At 30.3% G+C, this 21,474-nt stretch overlaps 3 long non-coding RNA genes across 32 annotated transcripts in view; 2 read left to right on the top strand and 1 right to left on the bottom strand.

Annotated features, from left to right (window-relative positions):
* LOC127070102 (uncharacterized) overlaps positions 1 to 21,474 on the top strand; it is a 162,445-nt gene that overhangs the window by 25,257 nt on the left and 115,714 nt on the right. The gene's annotated exons all lie outside the window — the stretch shown is intronic.
* LOC127070103 (uncharacterized) overlaps positions 1 to 21,474 on the bottom strand; it is a 155,141-nt gene that overhangs the window by 11,785 nt on the left and 121,882 nt on the right. For 20 of the 25 annotated variants that reach the window (XR_007784074.1, XR_007784091.1, XR_007784082.1 and 17 more), the window contains one exon: positions 3,452 to 6,104. This is a non-coding gene — a long non-coding RNA (uncharacterized LOC127070103). Of the gene's footprint in view, positions 1 to 10; positions 520 to 3,451; positions 6,105 to 21,474 lie in introns of those variants that run through there. The other 5 variants (XR_007784081.1, XR_007784088.1, XR_007784084.1 and 2 more) reach the window with 5 other exon arrangements.
* Positions 14,659 to 20,758, top strand: LOC127070174 (uncharacterized). 6 transcript variants are annotated; one of them, XR_007784295.1, is made up of 7 exons: positions 14,659 to 16,537; positions 16,942 to 16,997; positions 17,089 to 17,203; positions 17,851 to 17,944; positions 18,040 to 18,211; positions 18,298 to 18,540; positions 19,079 to 20,758. It is a non-coding gene; the product is annotated as an uncharacterized LOC127070174 (long non-coding RNA). The 6 variants fall into 6 exon arrangements; XR_007784296.1 differs by having other exon boundaries at positions 14,659 to 15,586; positions 15,708 to 16,537; positions 17,089 to 17,944; XR_007784297.1 differs by having other exon boundaries at positions 14,659 to 15,115; positions 15,708 to 16,537; positions 17,089 to 17,944.

Here is a 21,474-nt window from a genome sequence, read left to right on the forward strand (position 1 = left end):
TGAAAATATGAAAAATGTTCAATTAATCTTTTACTATATTTTCTCAGCATCCTAATTATTTATTTAAAAATTAGGATCCATATTCAGAATTTTATTTTTATCAGAAAAAATGTCAGAATCTCCTTAAAACATTCTCAAATGAACTTTCGTTTCAATCAAATGGATGAAAAACAAAAACTAATAGGTTTGATCGCAAAAGCAAACGAAACCGGATATGTGTCTCGAAGACAACTCGTCTCTACGTTCATCTCTTTGTATTCTTATCATGGACTCATGCATCTCTATTCTAATTGATTAGCTGCCCGGCAAACAAGCAATTACTAGTTTCAGACAAGTATTAAAGAGGAATATTAATGGCTAGGACGAGTATATTCTATTCCTGGCAAACCACTTAGTTTGTTGGACTCGTCAACAGGTAGTACCACTGAGACAGGAAATACGGAGTAGTAACGCGAGATACCAAGCACATGTGCAACAGTTGGCTCCATATACGATTATCCGATTGGTTCGTATAAATGTCTAAAATGAAATATCCTAATTCCGATAACCCTTATTACGCTTCCTCCTCGTTTTAATTTTATAAAATAATTCAAAATTATGCTACAAGTAAAATATCAATCACTGGTAAAATATAGTATATAATAATAATAAAAATAAATTAACCACAGCATTAAAAAATAATAAGAAACTACGCAATTTTCTATAATCTTCTATAAAACAATATATCGTAGTATTAGATATGAACTTGTATTGAAATCATTTTCATAAGATTTTGTTCTTTATATTGCATGCTATAGGCAATAGGATAATTTTATATATCTATCTATGAGTTTATGTTAATGGCGTTATGTTATGCCCTAAAAGTTCTAATTATAAATGGAGGCAGATTTATATTCGCTAATACTTAGGAAGTTCATTACATTCTGTTTAAAATTATTATAAATATTTTCTCTTTTATCTACTACGTTTCTGAATGGAATTTTCTTTATTCTTTTCAGTCGAAAGGCGCATTCGATACATCTATTATTATATATATGTATCGATTTATATTTATATATATGTTCACTTATCCATCTGTTTTTTCTATAATGCCTTACTTACGATGTATATATTAGAGGCAAACTACGAGCGCATATATTTATATTTTTATCTATTATTTCGTGAATTATCTGTGCCGTCTTAATAATTAAGAAGGATGTAAATAGATGGAAGTTGAAAAAGAAAATTGAAAGATAAGAAAGTGAAAATAGATATTTAAATTCAAGAAGAAAAGAAGCGAACGAGTGTGCATTAGGAAAGTGAATCAGTTGATATCGAATTCATATTTTCATATAGTTGTTTAGGATGGATTATTTGTAATTAAATTTTTGATAAATATTTACTTCTTCGGAATATGAAGACAAAATTGACCGAAAAAAAAAGAATAAAATTAAAAGCTAATCGACAAAACTTGAAGCAATTTATTTTTAATCGAGGCAACATCGTGTTCAGACAAAACTCTAAGAAAGAAAAGATAATTAGCATGAACATTGGCTGCATAACTTTCGAAGTATTAGCGAATATAATTCTGCCTCCATTTATAATTAGAACTTTTAGGGCATAACATAACGCCACTTATATAAACTCATAGATAGGTATATAAAATTATCCTATTGTTTATAGCATGCAATATAAAGAGCAAAATCTTATGAAAATGAATCTTCGCGTTGGTTATTCAAAAACTTAAATAAGATGTAACTTATCAAGAACATAAAGAAAAATATCATCGAATCCCATTACCGAATCCAATTATGTAGCCAATGTTCATGCTAATTATCTTTTCTTTCTTAGAGTTTTGTCTGGACACGATGTTGCCTCGATTAAAAATAAATTGCTTCAAGTTTTGTCGATTAGCTTTTAATTTTATTCTTTTTTTTCGGTCAATTTTGTCTTCATATTCCGAAGAAGTAAATATTTATCAAAAATTTAATTACAAATGATGCATCCTAAACAACTATATGAAAATATGAATTCGATATCAACTGATTCACTTTCCTAATGCACACTCGTTCGCTTCTTTTCTTCTTGAATTTAAATATCTATTTTCACTTTCTTATCTTTCAATTTTCTTTTTCAACTTCCATCTATTTACATCCTTCTTAATTATTAAGACGGCACAGATAATTCACGAAATAATAGATAAAAATATAAATATATGCGCTCGTAGTTTGCCTCTAATATATACATCGTAAGTAAGGCATTATAGAAAAAACAGATGCATAAGTGAACATATATATAAATATAAATCGATACATATATATAATAATAGATGTATCGAATGCGCCTTTCGACTGAAAAGAATAAAGAAAATTCCATTCAGAAACGTAGTAGATAAAAGAGAAAATATATAAATTAATTTTAAACAGAATGTAATGAACTTACTAAGTATTAGCGAATACAATTCTGCTTCCATTTGTAATTAGAACTTTTAGAACTATTTGTAAGAAAACAGGTAGTACTTAATGAGGCATTACGATTCATAGATTGAAACACACTTTTATGACAACCCTATAATTAGAAAAATATGGAATCATGTATCTCTATTCTAATTGGTTAACTGACCGGCAAAGCAATACAACTGGTTTCAGACAAGCAACTCAACTGATATGTTTGACTCGTCAATCGATAGTATCACCGAAATACCAAATACGGAATAATATCACGAAATATCCAACACGTGTGCAACAGTTGGATCCATAAACGATTATTCGATTGGTTCGTATAAAAGTCTAAAAAGAAATACCCGACAACCCTAATTACGCTTCCTTCTCAGTTTAATTTTATACAATAATTCAAAATTATGCAACAAGTAAAATATCAATCACTGGTAAAATATAGTAAGTAATAATAACAAAGATCAGTTAACCATAGCATGAAAAAATAGTAAGAAACTATGCAATTTTCTATAATCTACCATAAAACATATTATCGTAGTATTGGATATGAACTTGTATAAAATAGGGCATAACATAACGTCAGTAATATAAACTCCTAGATAGATATATAAAATTATCCTATTGTGTATAGCATGCAATTTGGAACAGAATCTTATGATAATGGATCCTCGCATTAAATATTATAAAATTCAAGTATGATTCTACTTATCAAGAACTTGAAAAATGTATCGGGTGATTCCCAAAATCGATTTCAAATATGCGGCCAATTTTCAGATATTACGGTTTGTATGCTAATCATCTTTTCTTTCTTGGAGTTTCGTCGCTCTGGACTCGTTACCGTGTCCATTAAATGTTAATTGCTCTAACTTTTGTCGAATAGCTTTTAGTTTCTTGTTTTTCTGTTAAATTTTGTCTCCATATTTAGAAGAAGCACGTATTTATCAAAAATGGAGGATCCATCTATGCCAATATACACAAATATAGGAAAATATGAAATTGAGAATGAGTCCACTTACCTAATACATATAAGCTTGCTTCTTTTCTCGATGTCTCTTTTTTTCTTTAATATTAACTTCATTTTTTATTTTGACTTATTTTTCAATTTTCTTTTTAATTTTACATCCGTGGTTTACTGATATTCGTATGACATATATGTATACACATACGTCTATATATATATACATACATATATGTATATATATTTTACAACGCACTGCTTATGTTATACGTATTGAAGGCAAATTATGAGCTTATTTATTTATACATTTATCTATATCCATATGATTCTCAGAAATATATAAAGAGTATATCAGTTTATAGGCAAATATATAAATAAATATAAACATGAACATTAGACTTTAGTACATACAAAGTACACAGTGCGGTGAAATATATATATATGTGTGTATATATATGCATGTATTTACGTATATATCGAATCAGTCTACCATCTGAAAAGAATAGAGAAAATTTCATTCATAAATTTCATTCAAAAGAAAAGAGAAAATATATAAACTAATTTTTAACAGAATGTAATGAACTTACCAAGTACTAGCACAAATAGTTTTAACTCGATTAATAATTACGCCTTGCAGGACTATCTGTAAGAAAACAAATAGTACTTAATAACGCATTACGATTGATAGATCGAAACACAGTTTTACAAGCCGATAATTAGAAAAGGAGACTCAAATATTAACATTCCAAGGGATATTTATATTATTCCAAACAATTCACTAAGCTTTAGTTCAAATAACGCAAATTATAATATTTCCTCTGGTTAATATTATACAATAATATACCCAAGACAAATTACTAGATATAATATATAGTGCAAGAAAATGATAAACTATACAACTTTCTATAGTATATTATAAAACGGTATATCGTAGTATTGAACACAAAATTGTATAAAATATAGTATAATGCGTTAATATCAAGTAGCATAAAATTCAAATAGGATTTCACTAACCGATAGCGCGTTTTTTATAATCTTCCAGATAAGTAACATTATCGCGATGGACAGGAACTTACATATTATTCTAATTCGTCCCTCTCTTGAAACCTCCAGGAAGATGCTTGTAGGATGATTCGAAACAGAATAAATAGTTTATTCAACTTCCGCGGACAGCTCCTAACATCTTTTATATTGACTCGAGCATGCGCTGTTTCGTTTAATCCCCTCTTTTTCATATTTTCACGATCCCCAATTATCTCTTCACAATGTTACCAACAGTTCTGGATCGATATTAGCGTAAAAGGAAGATTTCTGTTTGCTTTTATCTCTGTTTTTTCTTCTTGATTCTTTTTTCTCCATTTGATTCCCCATGTGATTCTCCATACTCATATCTTTTCGATCATTTCACGATGTAAAAATCGAATTGCGTTTATCCACTTTCCGATGAGGAAAATTTTTTTGGCATTTAATTATTCATATTTATTTATTTTGTGCGAAGAGAATGTTGACATTACCAAGAAAGTAGAATTCAGAATATTGTATTTAAAAGGAATAGTAATCTCTGGGAAAATCTCTTCCTACAATATTTATAACTGATGATTTGTGCGATGTAAATCGGTTGACCGAATAACGATGGCTAGAAAGAAGTATAATAGATCTTTACTATGTTAGGGAAATATTATGTAAATGTTTATTATATGTACGCTTATCGAGATATTTAATCATCCGAGTAAAACATTAGGAAAATGCTGAATAAATTAGAAATATTATGTTACTAGATATATAAGTATGTCGTTGCTATACTGGGTTATACGTAATGAGAAATAAACGAATCGATTAAGATAACATTTTCCGAGGAACTAATTAGTTTGGAATATATGATATATTAGATAATTGGCAGTATAAGTGGATCGTTCTTTGAAATTTTCCTATCGGGAATTAATTTTTCGGAAAAAGTATTCCTTCGTATGAAAGAACTAAATTAGTTGTGGTACATCGATCTGCTAATTAATTAATGCAGCTAAATAGCTAATTGAAATACACTGCTAATCGTATTATCGCATTGCCTGCTTAGTTTAATGACAGGAGAACGAACGACAAAATATCTTTCTTCTTTTGAAAAAATACCTTTCGTCAAAATAAGCGAGGAGATATACGCACGCACACCCACAGAACCGCGGACATATTCCCGCTTACATGCCCTAGCGCGGATGAGAGAATATAAGAGCGTAAGTGTGTGGAGAAAGATAATAACAAATTGTTTAACACGAACGTACACGACGATACGTATGGAAGAACGTAACGTATGCATGCATTTTCATTAAATCTCAATCGTAAGATATTTGCGCTACGTAATAATTTAGTTCGTCCAAATACCTATATTTCTGAAAAACGTACATTATACATTATTTTTAAGTACATAACGTGAATATTCTGACAAATAATTTGGAACATTGAACCAAACACTTCTTCTCTTTTTAATTATATTGAATAATAATATAAACTGACGGTATAACGATGACACGGTGAGATAAACGTACACTACATATTAACGCATAATTTAAAAGCGTGTCCAGGCTAACGTTATTATCCCGAAGAACAATGAATACTTTGATCGTATATGCAGCTTTGATCATTTTCAATGATAAAGCTGCCTGAATACCATTTCAGTTCCATTTGAATCCAGATTCCCTTTGCAACGACAAACAACCCTACGATGAATCTTTCCCATAACACTCCATTATATCCTCTATCTAAAGCCACTTACTTTGAATCCTTTCAATAACGTATATTCCGTATCCTCGTACCACCATATGAATGAAGCTTTGTAATACAGCACTATTTTAATTGAGGATTACCTTGAGGCAATACCATGAGGATCGTCGTGAACACCATTATAAATGTTTGTCCTCTTCCTCCTCTTCGTCCTCTTCTTCCTTGTTAATTGCAACCACGTAATGAAGACGCTATGGAACATAATTATGCGGATCACGTTTGAAAAGGAAATGCCTTCCTTTCGAACCCAGCACGTTGATTATTACTACAGCTTAGAAATACCAAATATGTTTTGGAAACCGTCGGTAATTGTACATAGTAAAATACCGCCGATCGATATTATATAATTCAGTGTCCGCACATAAGATATATGGATATGTATTTTTCTTTTCTTCCTTTTTTTAAATTCGAGCTATAATATAAAGCGGCATGTCATTGCCTAAAAACTGTAACAAGGAACTAAAAATATTAAATAACAACCTTTTTAGATGATAACACTGGTGAACAACTTCGAAAGTCAATTGCTTGACATTCCATAATAGATGATGAATATGTTTTTGACGTAGGATTCTTTGAAAATATTCTCTTATAAATGTATTTGTTCCTGTAAAGTACTATGTATAAGGATCATAATAAGAAAACAGATACTCCTCATTGTGGTCACTTCACACATCATATTATTTTTATCATGACCAAAAAAGATATTGTTTACATGAACAACATCTTTGGCTGATTTTGTCACTTAGTAATTAAAAATATGTATATTAACGCCCGCAAGATATTTTTATTATGAGGGAATATTAATAAGAGAATTAATTTCGTTTCATGGAATGTGAATATTTGGTTGGGTGAGATCAATAAAAATGAAGCAGAAGCATTTGTAACAATATTCTGTTATGGAATATGGATATGGTAGTAAAACAGAAATCATAATATGTCAAATTAAAAGAGATCGTTAGAGAAGTCTTAATTAATTTCATCTTCTACCTTTTCGTCTGTGAAAGCAATAAAGATGCATAGAGTGTAAAAACTCTGTCTGTTCGGCACCCTCTCGGATGTTGACTATCGGCTTACGTAATATAATATATCGTGACCGTGAAACTAACTAATATATTGTAATGATATTTGATTTATATGAATTTGTAGGTATTGAAGAGCATATTTCATTACAAGATATTATCCCTTATAATTTTCTACGATATCTGTGATAAGCTTTGCAGGATTTTCATCCTTATCATCGTCTATGAGATTTTTCCTGTTTTCATATACGGTGGTATCACTATCACTGTTACCGTTTTTTTCTGGATTTATACTTGTCTTTTTGGAATTGCTCTTCACTACTTATATCTTATATCATGTAATGTAGTCGTGTTTGTACACTTCATTATTGTCCTAATAAAAAAAAAAAAAATGAGTAGATGAATGCGTTGAAAATTTCTTTCTACCTCTAATTGTATGTTACGAAACCACCAAACGATATATACCCGAAGAATATTATTTTTCTGATTTTCGGACTGATTAGTCCAGGGATCTACCTATCTACTCGAAGCTTCAATACGGACTGATGTCAGTTTTAAAAATCTCTTACTCCAGTTTTAGGATCGGTTGTTTACTTTATCAAATTTCACTATATATACAGGTTCGTATTATTCTCCTTAAGCGGGTCAGAAAAGGGCTCCGACTGTCGTCAAAGCACATCCCACGTTCTCTTTTCTAAAATCGACTGATATTCTTTCCATATGGCTTAGAAATTGTCATTCTTTGATTCTTTGATTTGTTTTATTGTACCATTTCAATAGAAAACTTCAAAGAAACATGTATTTCTCGAAATGTTGCGATGGAAACAATGATTCCTCCAGAATCATTAAATAAGTGTGAGGTTCTCCCTTAGAAGAAATACGTAAAAGGGAAGAAGGTAATATTACGATAAAAAAATAAATAGGAGAAAAGATTTTATCTGAAACCATATATTTTATTACTATTGCGTAATAAAGAAAAGGAAGTCTTTGTTAACTTAAGCAATAGATATTTGTTTAAAAGAAGAAAAGGTAATAATTTGGAACAATGTTATCAAGGAATGTGGAAGTAGATATAACTTCCGACAAAGAAATTTTTTTACAAGAGAAGATTTGAGTAAAGGAATTACATAGTATCATTCATATCTAATAGTAATATAACACTAATTTTAAGTATAACTTGGATGTACGAAGAGGAAACATTAAAAATTTTTACATGAATTAACGAATAATTTCATAGCAATTAATTCAATGTAACGTAAATAATTACAATCATTATTGATAATAATTAATTATATCATAATAATTATTTTTACGTGAGATTTTCAAGTAGAAAAAAAATGAATAATAGTTTAGACATAATAGACAATTGGTAAGATTCACTAGTTAATCTCTCATATACTTCTGATATATAAAAAAAAAACTACCTAACGAACGGAAAGGGGACATTGTTAGCTAGAGACTTGAAATTTAGGAAGTTTAGGGATGATTCTCGTCTATAGAAATCACTCCTTCGTTAACTTTTCAAAAAATTACATGTAAGTGAATCTGTATATACTTCAGACGTCCTGAAGAATACTTTCACAAGCAATCAATCTGTTCGTACGATTTCAATATTCTCACTAGCCATTCGTTTATATCATCGCTATTGGATGAACTTATAAGTGGCCATTAGTATACCATTTATTACAAAATTCCAATTTTATATTATAGAAATGAAAATAATTTTCTTTACCTATACCATTTTAATTATTAATTAAAATGCATTTAGAAGCAGCCGCTGTACCATTTAAAAGGAATCATCTGATATATTTCTGGTAATTATACAATTAAAATGAACGAATGTGTATCAGAAGTGGACGAAAGTATTTCTATTTCTAAGAGAATTCTTTTCAAATCTTTCACGTGATATGAAACCCAAGTTGGCGAGAGAAGCACGTAAGTATCCGGTTCTTTTATAATATAACGCATTGGATCGTGAAAGTGGAAGAGTGGTTCAAGAAGAAGTTGAAAAATCTAATCGAAGAAAGAACACCGTTCGCTGTTGCTCATAGATTAAGTGTTCTTAAATCTTCTGACATTGGTTGATTGCGACACGATGTTACTATAAATGTAGGTCTGATAATGAATTATCACTATTTTACATGTTTATTTATTGGAAACTAGATTGGATGTCAATTTCGCTAAGTAGATACACGTCGAAGAACTTTAAACGGAAATGAAAGTAGTTAATTTTCTTATGATATCACAATTTTCGTACCATGTAAATACTACGTAATTCTTATCGTCAACAGTTCTGTCGTAAGAAAATTTTTTCGTCGAAATTTATATCTACTTCCATATTACGTGAAAACATTTTCTCAAAATATTACGATCTTTTTTTGTAAACAAATGCATATTGCTCCAATTATCGAAGAGTTCATTTCTGTTATTATTCTAATAATAATAAAAACATGTACTATAATAATAAAAAACATGTATTCGGAGAAAATCTTTCGTCATATTTCTTTGCTTCCTAATATTACCTTCTTACCTTTCACGTATTTTCCCTCCACGAGAACCACACAATTAGTTAATCAAGAAATGGTCAAATTACCAGGATATATGAAAAGAATATCAGTCGGTTTTACAAAAAAGAAGTACGGTCACAACGGTCCGAGGGCTTCTCTAAACCACTTAAAGAGAGTGAGAAGGACTTATCTGCAATGGCACGCGAATACGCCTCGTACGATGCAGTGATATTTGATGGAGTAAACAAGCAATCATAAAACTGAGGAGAGATTTTCGAAGCTGAACTCACTTCGCATTGAAACTTCTAGTGGAATAGATAGATAACTGGACTAATAAGTCAAAAGATCAGAAAAGTAATATTCTTTTGGTTTATATCCTTTCGTGATTTCGTAATATACAATTTGAGACTACCAATCCGTTTACTTAGTTATTTCTTTTATTTATTAAGAGAATGGCAAAATTTCCAAACACGAGTGAGTTTCGTATCATAAGTAATACCGAAGAGGAATTCCAAGTAGACATTTATACGATTAGAAAAAATGAATATTAATAGGGAAGAAAACGAGAGAAGTGATAGTGATGACATCAAGCAAAAAAAAACGGAGAGATCTCATATATACTGCGAGGGATGATAATATGGAAAGAGAATTCATTCAACATTTATCATAGACATCGTAGAAAATTATAAAGGACAAAATTATGATTTTTTTGCAAAAATATATGATCCTCCCTGTCTCCAAATTCCCTTGTTAACGGGTTTTGATCGGAACTTAACGATCTGCACTGACGTAATCGTCTCCTAGCTATCATCAAGCACCATCGTATTAAACGATTTATTATTATCTCTCTCCATGCACGTGCGCGCTTCCGTACGCCATTTCAAGTAGGGTGATTACAGCACGTGTCCGCATACATCTCTATTATTTGGAAAACAAGAAAGGTACTTTTTCATTACTTTTCCTCTCATTAAACCAAGCAAACAATTCGATGATAGGATTAGTGGTAAATGAATTATCTATTTGGCTGTATCATTTAGTACCCTGATTAGGTCTTTTGCAGATCGATGTACCATGACTGATTTGATTTTGATTCGTTTGAATGGGTACATTTTCCTAGAAAGTTACATCCCATTGGAGAATACAAAACAATAAACCCATTATACTCCTAGTTATCTAACATTTCGTATATTATGTTCCAAATCAATTCGTTCCTAAGAAAAAAATCTATTGTTTTGCAAAAGTAAGGATGTATCCAACGATGAATTTAATTGACAATTGTATTATACAGACGGTCTCCAATGGTATGCTTGGTCTGTGACAGGTAAATAAATGATTTTCTTATTATTACAATAAGAAAGGAGCACACTCCATCCCAGCCACCCTACCTGGCGCAGACAGGCGCGCATCAGAGCATACGTAGATGAAGAGAGATAATAACGAAAGGTCCTTGACGATAAGTACGGGAGAACGTATTAGGGACATCCATTATCATGAAATTCCTTTTAAAAGATACTAAAGAGGTCATTCGTGTTACCTAACAAATTATTCCTATCCAAATTTCAATAGCGATAATTGAATATTACGAATATTTTTTACGTACACGTAGTGAATACTATAATAAACAATTTGAAATATGGAATTCAGCAATTCTTCTTTTTTAATTGTATCGAACGATTACTTCATTTAAATCGGTGGAATAACGATGACGAGAACGTGGACTTTCTATTTCACGTATAATTTAAAAGTATTCCCCTGCTAACGTTATTACTTCCAAAAACGATGAATCTTTCGATCGTCCCTGTTGGTTAAATTATTTTGTATGATAAATACAAAGTTCCATTTGACTTACCATTTGACTCTTCTAATGCATGCAACGTCGAACGGCCCTTCGACAAATCATTCTCAGTAGAATCGCATAGACACTCCAGCTAAAGCCGCTCGCGGTTGGAACCTTTGAATGAAGTAAATCCCTCCCACCTCCTCGTATCACCGTCCCACGCTTTATAAGACAGCACCATATTGACTTTTCCAAATTTCGTCGTCAAGCACAAATGTTTTTTCTTCCTTTTCTTCTTCCTACGTATTCCCAATCACATATTGCATACATGAACAATAGCTAACGATGTTTCTGCCTTGGTTAGAATTTCCAACTGCTTTGTAAACCACTCTTCTGCATTCACAATCCAATGCGCTGTATTATAACAGATGAAATTAACATAGAAAAGTGGATAAGATACGTGGCTAGTTACTTACATATGATATTTTCGTACCTCCTTTATTAAAATTCAATATTGTAGTAGATGGTTGCCATAGTAATGTTCTAGCAATAAAAACATGTTGTTTTCATACACCAGATAGTAAGGTGCCTCTCTCACCAGCTTCATATCATTTGGAAGATTTGTAATAAATTCGTGAGCAGCATCAGCTTCCTCCGCCGATTTTACGATTTGACACATTAAATGACGAATATTAAGTAACGCAAAATTCTTTGAAAAAATATTGAAATTTTTATTCATATATTCTTATTCAACTCCTCTCCTTCATGGAGCATCTTGCTTCCCATATCTATAATATTCTCCATTACAATAGTTGAAAAATATATGGGTTCTTGATTTATATGCAATAATACAATACCTTTAGGATAGCTAGAGACCTAATATCCCACTCATCAATAAAAAATACTCTCGCCGCCATCATAAAATCTGTGTAAAAATTCAATAAATTATTATAAAACTTACATATGATACAGATTTTATAATTCATATTACACTTTAGGATACAAAATTTATATCTTATCTCTAAAATATCTTACCATTCAATAAACACAGCACTGATTGATGTACCATTTAAATATAAGATTAAAGTGAAAAACGTTTTCGTTTTCTAATCTGATTGATGGTCAAACATTCTTACTATCCATATAGGACGTTTTGTCGGATGTACAGAACAGGAACTGGCAATATTAATGTGTGTCACTTGGAAAGTCGAATGTTTAATTATCAAATTGAGCGTAAATGAAATTCGTATACCTTCTTTGGAAGTAAAGACAACTAGTAGACAATTCTGATTGTTTGCAATAATTCTGAAGTATTGGAACAGCTTTCGCCTCTGTTTTTTCTCTTGTATCTCTAAAATAATTTAAGATTCGTAAATTAGCGATGACTTAGGATAGATGTTCAATTGTTCATTTATACTATGTAGTCATAAAAGATAAATCAGGTTACGCCCTTTTAAGCCATGTAAAGTATCTCCTTCCAGAAGCAACAAAATAATAATTAAGATGGCATCGATCACGAAAATCGATTTCATTTCCATAATATAAAATTAATATTTTATAAAAGCTTATATACTAATGACTACTGATAAATTTACCTTATATCAATAATGAACAAGAGACTAGTGAAAAAGAAGAAACTGTTTGTACCATTTGGAGTGCTTGTAAGTTTCCTTTGGGACGTATGAAACATAGACGCGATAATTTAGCACTTACTTGCGTATTACTCGTTCAAAAATTATTGACAGGATGATTTTCACAGGCGAAATTATTCAGCAAATCATTATATTGCAGATCCAGCTAATTCCCGCGGCGGAACTCGTTAGAAGCGATTACTGCATTCTAGGCCATTAATCAATACCACGTATTACATGATAGAAAGAGTCGAAATGTCATGGTTCGAAAGTAAATAAGTAAATTTCTCAATGATACTCGCATTAACTGGAAAAATTATTTTCCTTTTCTTCTTTCTGCTCATTTCTTTTTTTTCACTCTTTTTTCTTTACAATTTACATATAGAAATTAAGTAAACAATTTTGATAATCGGCTAGTAATATATTTCCTCTTTTTATCGTTAAAAATATTTATCAACAAGTATTAATTTCGAGTAAGAAAATACCTGAAAAATTTGTTTCGTAAAATTACCTTCTATTCTCTTTGTTCATTTACGTTAAGAAGCTTCTCACTTTCATTATTACACAGTGCCAAAGAAAATGAATATCATATATAAAGAATACATGAATATCATAAAGAATACAGAAAATCATTCGCTATATTTATTTTCCTTTTCATGTTATTCATTTGAATGCGCTATACGACAGTCAATCAAAGCTTCCTATTCTGCGGTTGAAAGGGCCGGAAGGGATATGAGTGGGGGAGACGGATTTGTCGACCAATCCCTTTTAATTCGACTTAGTATTACCCTTTAATGTTAACGAGCATATAAAATAATCCACAGCGCCGAACTGCCTATTAACAACTGCATACTAACAAACGTTTCTACCTCAATAAATTCATTGCGTCCTACCAAAGGTTGATATTAAATGAAAAGGAATGAATTTTATTGCTGATATTTTCTCATAATAAAAATATCTCGTGAACGTTATCATACACATTTTTAAAATGATATTTATACGAACAATATTTTTTCCGATTTCTTTTTTTCGTAATAAAAATTGTATAATCGGCGAAGTGATCGTTATGAAAAGTATCTAATCGTCCATTGAACTTTGCGGTTTTTTTTTTAAATTCATCAACGTTGACGTGATGGTTTATGTCAATGAACGAATTTAAAAAAATGAGGAAAAGAATACTTACCCGTATATCTCATGCATGCATTAAATTATCATTCGGTGATATTTTATTATCTCAGATTATAAGCGTGTTCCAAAATTTTTTAATGCTTCTAGGGAATACCATAAATCATTATGCTGGAAAAAATCGTCCTTATTTCTAACTTACTTGTGATACCTTATTTTATACCCTATACGTCGAACGTTCGATATAAAACAAAAAGAAAAATAGGAAGGAAAAATTTATAATGACCATAACGACGGACCTTCTCGAGATCGATATAGTCCTGTTTCACTATGTCTCTTTTGAATGGTGGTACGAGGCTAGGGAATATATCCCTTCAAAGGATCAAAAGTTAAGCAGGTTCAGTAAGAGGATATAATCGATTGAATTCGGAAAGGCCCTTCAAAGGGAGGTTTGACGGTTCATGCGGATCGTGAGTCAAAGTGGAATTTTTGCTCTAATGAGGGTATATTTTCTCGTAAAAAAGAAGATTTCATCAGGGAATCTTTTTGAGTTACATCTTGCTCCTCAGAAGGATTTAACGCAGTCGAAAAAAGAAAATGAAGATCGATCATACCGTTAACAGTGTTGTTGGATATCGAACTAATGTTAATTTGGGTAGCAATTAGAAAATTATAGATACCATAATAACATTTATTCCAATGCCATGTGTGAGATTAGGAATGGCAAGGAAAATATTCGAGCGATTAACGATAATTCTAAAAAGGAAGTTCGGCGAATCAATGTTGGAAAGAAGAGGAAGAGAAGAGTGATGGAGGAGATGAAGAAGTCGAAGATGGGGGTGAAGAGCATGAGTCCACCCTCGTCTACAAAATCGAGATGATACTAAGGTAGGTTTAACTTTCAAAATGATTAAATCTGTAGGGACGTTTGAAAAATTAAATCGATTTGTTCCACGTTTACGTCACCTTGTCATCCTTATTCCATCAATTTAAATTAAGTAATCATTCGATTAAATTGAAAGTAGAAGAAATATTAAATTAATTTTCTTAATTGTTTGTCACAACATTCACATCGTGTACTTAAAAATATTTAATTTGCGTTTTAAAGTAATATTGGAATTCAACGAATTTATTTATTACGAATTAATTATTTCTTGTTAGCACGTTTTGATAACTATTTAATGAAAACGCATATGCGTGTTACAATCTTCTCTCATTAAATATCTTCGTATTAAACGATTCATCATTATTTTTCTCCGTTCGTGAGTGCTCTTCTCCGCGCTTGGATACATCAAGCGGTCAGGAACAAGTGCGCGGTTTATAAGCGTACATCTGTCTGATTTGAAAAGAAGAGAAAAGGTATTTTTTCATTTGTTTTCCCCTTATCAAACCACACAAACATCTGGATGATAAAATGCTCTGTACAACTCAATTATCTACCTAAATCGTTCATTTAATTACTCGGTTACATCTTTTGCAGAACCATATACGCGTCGCTGATTTAATTATTCCGTTCGAACGAATACATTTTCCTAGAAATTTGCTCCTGATAGAAGAACTGAGAACAATGATCCATAATACCTCTAGTTATCTAACATTTCATATATTATGTTCAAAATTAATCAATTCCTAGGAAGATATTTTATTTGTCAATTTTTATTTGAGAACAGTTTATTTTTATTACGTATAACCGAGCACAGCGATTTTTCTCTGAATAGGCGCACATAGAATCTAACACTTTTATAATTTTCCTGCAACTTCCTAAAGATCTATTGTTCTTCTTTCGTCGTTATTCGGTCAATAGATTTCAATTCGGTCAATGTCAACATTCTCTTCGCACAAAATAAATAAATATGAATAATTAAATGCCAAAAAAATTTTCCTCCTCGGGAAGTAGATAAACGCAATTCGATTTTTACATAGTGAATGACATGTGGAATCAAATGGGGAAAAAAGAATCAAAAAGAAAAAAAAGAAATAAAAGCAAAAAGGAAATTTCCCGTAAACGGTAATATCGATCCAAAATTATTGCTAACATTATGAAGAGATAATCGTGGATATTAGCTTCGTGAATATATAGAAAAGAGAGGGTTAAACGAAACAGCGCATGCTCGAGTCGATATGAGAGATGTTGCTAGCCACCCGCGGAAGTTGAATAAACCGTTTATTCCGTTTCGAATCGTGCTACCAGCAAGTTCCTGCGAGTGTCCAAATAATATTCCAAACAGAAACGATTCAGAATAATATATAAGCTCCTGACCAGTGAAAATAGTGGATAGTATCTAGAAGATTCTGCAGAACACACTATCGGTTAGTAAAATGCTATTTGAATTTTATACCGTTTAATATTAACGTTTCATACTGTATTTTATACAATTTTGTGTTCAATGCTATACTGCTTATAATATACTATACTTTATAATATACTGACATATGGTTTTATAATATACTATGGAAAGTTGTATGTCTTATTATTATTTTACACTATATATTACACCGTGCAAGTTTTCTTGGATATATTATCGTATAATATTAAACAAAATATAATAATTCGAGTTATTTGAACGAAAATTTAGTGAAATATTTGGAATAATATAAATATCACTTGGAATGTTAATATTTAAATCTCCTTTTCTAATTATCGGATTGTTATAAAAGTGTGTTTCGATCTATGAATCGTAATGCTTCATTAAGTACTACTTGTTTTTTTACAGATAGTTGTAAAAGTTCTGATTATCAATGGAAGCACAATTATATTCCCTATTACTTAGTAAGTTCATTACATTCTGTTTAAAATTAATTTATATATTTGCTCTTTTATCTACTACGTATCTGAATGGAATTTTCTTTATTCTTTTCAGTCGAAAGACGAATCAGATATATTCATTGTTATATTTATATATTGGCCTATGTTACAATGTATATACATTTTTGTGTATATTTAATTTGTAACATCCTACATATCTTAAATATGATGTAAGTTGAAAAATATGAGTTTATATTACTGACGTTATGTTATGCCCTATTTTATACAAGTTCATATCCAATACTACGATAATATGTTTTATAGTAGATTATAGAAAATTGCGTAGTTTCTTATTATTTTTTCATGCTATGGTTAACTTATTTTTATTATTATTAGATACTATATTTTACGTGTGATTTATCTTTTACTTGTTGCATAATTTTGAATTATTGTGTAATATTAAACCGAGCAGAAAGCCTAATTAGGGGTTATCGGAATTAGGATATTTCTTTTTAGACATTTATACGATCCAATCGTATAATGGTATATAGAGCCAACTGTTGCGCATCTGTTTGTTATTCCGTGATATTATTCCGTATTTGCTATCTCAATGATACTACCTGTTGAAGAGTCTAACAAACTAGGTGAATTGCTTGTCTGAAACTAGTAATTGCTTGTTTGCGGGTCAGCTAATCAATTAGAATAGAGATGCATGATTCCATGATAAGCATACAAAGAGACGAACGTAGAGACGACTTGTCTTCCGGGCCACATATCCGCAACCGAACCGATTTCATTTGCTTTTGCGATGAAACCTATTAGTTTTCGTTTTCAATTATTATACCATCCGTTTGCGTTAATCTAAAGTTCATTTCAGAATGTTTTAAGGAGATTCTCACATTTTTTCTGATAAAAATAAAATTTTGAAAATGGACTCAAATTTTTGCATAAATAATTTGGACGCTGATTAGGTATATTAAAAGATTAATTGAATATTTTTTATATTTTCGGAAGACTGAAGTATGTTTAACAAAAAAAGATATTTAAGGCATCAAAATTTTTTCAGGATCAATATTTATTAATGTCAATATGAAAATCATTCCATTGTAATAGTTCCAATAGAACTATTCGGAAGGAGTAAATTAAAAATATTTGAATGTTCATATATGTGATATATACTATTGATATTATCGTTATTGACATCAGTATTCATATAATGGAGCTTCTCGGAAAAATTAGTAAGACAGATCTATCGAAATAATTATATCCATCTTCGTTTATATCAGTATATGTGTACGTACTTATTTCTAATTTTTGTTCGTAGATGATTGTGATAATTGTTCTTTTTCACGTAGTAATTGTTTCACACGATCGAATCGACGGAGGAAATATAGAAATTTGTATAAAGAGAAATAGAAGGAAAAAGGTTTTTGATGCGGTGTTACCACAGATTGCTGAAAGTTGATATTCCATATGCAAGTCGAAAAGAGTCAATTGCAGAACAGAAGGAAATTATTAAAGAAAAATTTTAATGGCTACTGTATACATCCATTCCTGGCAAAATGCTGTAAGTAATTTTTCATTTTCTTCATAAACAGTAATAATTATAGTAATAAAATTGGTGAGAATTCTGCTTTAGCTTTCTAATTTGATCGTATTGTAGTCTCACAGCTATGGAGACAATGATCACGGAGATTGGCTTCCCATATCATGATGCATAAAACCAGAGAACTTTAACACTTTTGATCCTAATGGTACATACGTTGGTGTTTTATTAAGGAAACTTAGTAAAATATTTGCAATAATATAAAAACACGTTTGGATGTTAACATTTAACAGTCTCCTATTTTAATTAATTAGAGTTATTACAAAAGTGTATTTCATTCGATCAATAGTGATATGATACTACGTCTTAAGAGTTATCATGAATTGTACCTTCCAAAATCTTTAATAATAATAATTTGCTTAATTACGTTTATTCATAGAGGGAGGCACAGCCATTTTCGCTTATTCATTACATTTTTTTACAATTACTTTAAAGAAAAATTTATACAATTTTTTCTTATGTACACGTAGGTGAATGTAATTTTCTTCATTCCTTGCAGGCGGCAGCGAAAGAACTTCGATGTTTATTCGTCGGAGTACAAAGAACTGATCTGGTAACTCCAAATCTAAAAGTCCAAGTCAATCATTTGTTGATTTTACACGCTACCAACAACTGCCATTTTTAAATTTAAGTCTAATAGAAAATAAATTAAAATTGTCTGATATACCGTCTGTGTTCCATAGCAGGTAATGTTTAGCGAAATCTACTATTGCTTAAACAGTGAATAGTTTAACTCGTCGTTCATTTATATCGTTTAAATGAGTTTAAAATTAGCAAAAGTTTGAAGTTTGACGTTTTCACCTTTAAAAAGTGAGGCGAAGCGTCAGTCATTCCAATGTTCGTTTTTATTGACATCACACGCAGCTACGAAACTCAGATGCAAGTATTCCAATATGAACATCATAAATTATTTAAATTTTAGCTTAAAATTATTTTATGTTATTCGCGCGTTACGATCTTCGTAATGTTTAAGCGAATATACTATCGTTTAAATATTACGATTATGAAAATAATTCATTTGTCGATTCTATTATATCTAAAACATTAACTTGAAATATTATAATTATTACTATAATAATAATAATATTCAGTTTATCAAAAATCAAGCAAAAGCATATCAATTCTTCGTTCTTTCGGTAAAAAGATGAAAAGCACAGAATGATTTCTATTTTGATATTTTTCCGTATTTACCCTTTATACTCCGCGTCCTTTCGAACATTTGGCAGCAGCAACAGGGCGGTATTAACGTCGCACAAAGTGGTATATAGTGTAACATATTACATACTTCCACTTTGATAGCAAGGAATATATTACAGTGATATTTCATTTACATTATATTTAATTATATTGTAGTAATATAGCAAATATATTATATGAATTTATTGACAAATATTGACAAAATTTCAATGGAATCCTCATTTTATTCTAGATAATTTTCTACGATATTTATGACAATTTTTCTCTCAATTCTTGTACACCATTTTCATTGCTATCATTATCTATGAAATTTCCTTATTTTTCTAATGAACTTTCCAAGAGGACATCCGAGTGCAAAGGGTTAAAAAGAAAAATAATTGTTACAAAGTAGCCTGAAAAAAAAGCAAACAAATATGTATTGAGAAAGTATTACAATTTCATATTCTCTATGTTTGCGGTATATGTAAACTGGATTTTTGATTTATATTTACTTTTCTCTTAATTTTTCAGAAATTCTCTTAAGAATTTATTATTCCTGCTCGGAAGAAAGATAAATAAGCATAAACTTTCATTTGTTGAATGAATTCTGAATACATATTTATTTGCTTTTTTCTTTTGTTCTTTTTTTTCTTAATTAAAATTTCTTTCGTTAATTTATTTTATGGTTTAATTTTCTTTTTAATCATAAATTGATTTATGTACATAGAGATGCATACTCCGAGATAAATAGTTTATCATAAAATATTAAATATTTATGTTGACAATTATATAAATATGTAGGTATATAAATGTGATTAAATGTTATACTATTATGTTATGTTTGTGTGTGTGTATGTGTGTATGTTTAAACACACATCCACATAAAATCTGTATATAAGAATAAGTGTTATACGAAATTATCGCTAATGTAAGTTTTAACAGTATGTAATAAACTTAAAAGCAACTACAAAAATAGTTCTATGTCCCTTTATCATTAATTATGTTTTAGGCAACTGACTCTTGAAAATAAATTATCCTTGACTAATGCATTCAGATTGATAGGTCGAAACAAAAAAAAATACTAATATGATTTATTTTATCGAGAGCATCTTGTTTAAAATGATATGTACGATACACTTATCATTATGCCGCCTGATTGGGGGCTTATGTATTCTTTTGGATTCTCCCTCTCTTGAATCTTCCAAGAACTTGCATGGAAGACTACTAGATGCAGTATCAAAATCTTTAATCCCTTTCAATGAATACAATAAGTTCAAGTTTCAAATCAAGGTTTTCCTATCATTTATTTCTGTCATTATTTTTCATTCATTAACGAGATATTATGTCATCCACGATTATCTCATTACAATGCTGCCAATAACTTTGAAACGAAACTATCGTAAATGGTGAATTCTTTTTTTGTTTTTTCCTTCTTTTCTCTTTTTGATTCCATCTCTGCTTTTGATTCTTCCTATCGATCATTCTCCATAACTATATCTTTTCGATTATTTTACTTTGTAAAAATTTAATTTTGCTTATCTCCTTTTTGGGGAGTGAATATTTTTTCGCATTTATTTATTGATATTTATTTATTTTTCGTGAAAAACACAATGACATTGCCTAGACAGTAGGATTCAGAAGATTCTATTCAGAAGGAAAGATTATTTCATGGAGAGCTATTTCCTGTAACATTTATAAGTTATGCTTAGCGCCACGTCG

The sequence above is a fragment of the Vespula vulgaris genome, chromosome 17, assembly GCF_905475345.1.
Source record: "Vespula vulgaris chromosome 17, iyVesVulg1.1, whole genome shotgun sequence".
Lineage (NCBI taxonomy): Eukaryota > Metazoa > Arthropoda > Insecta > Hymenoptera > Vespidae > Vespula > Vespula vulgaris.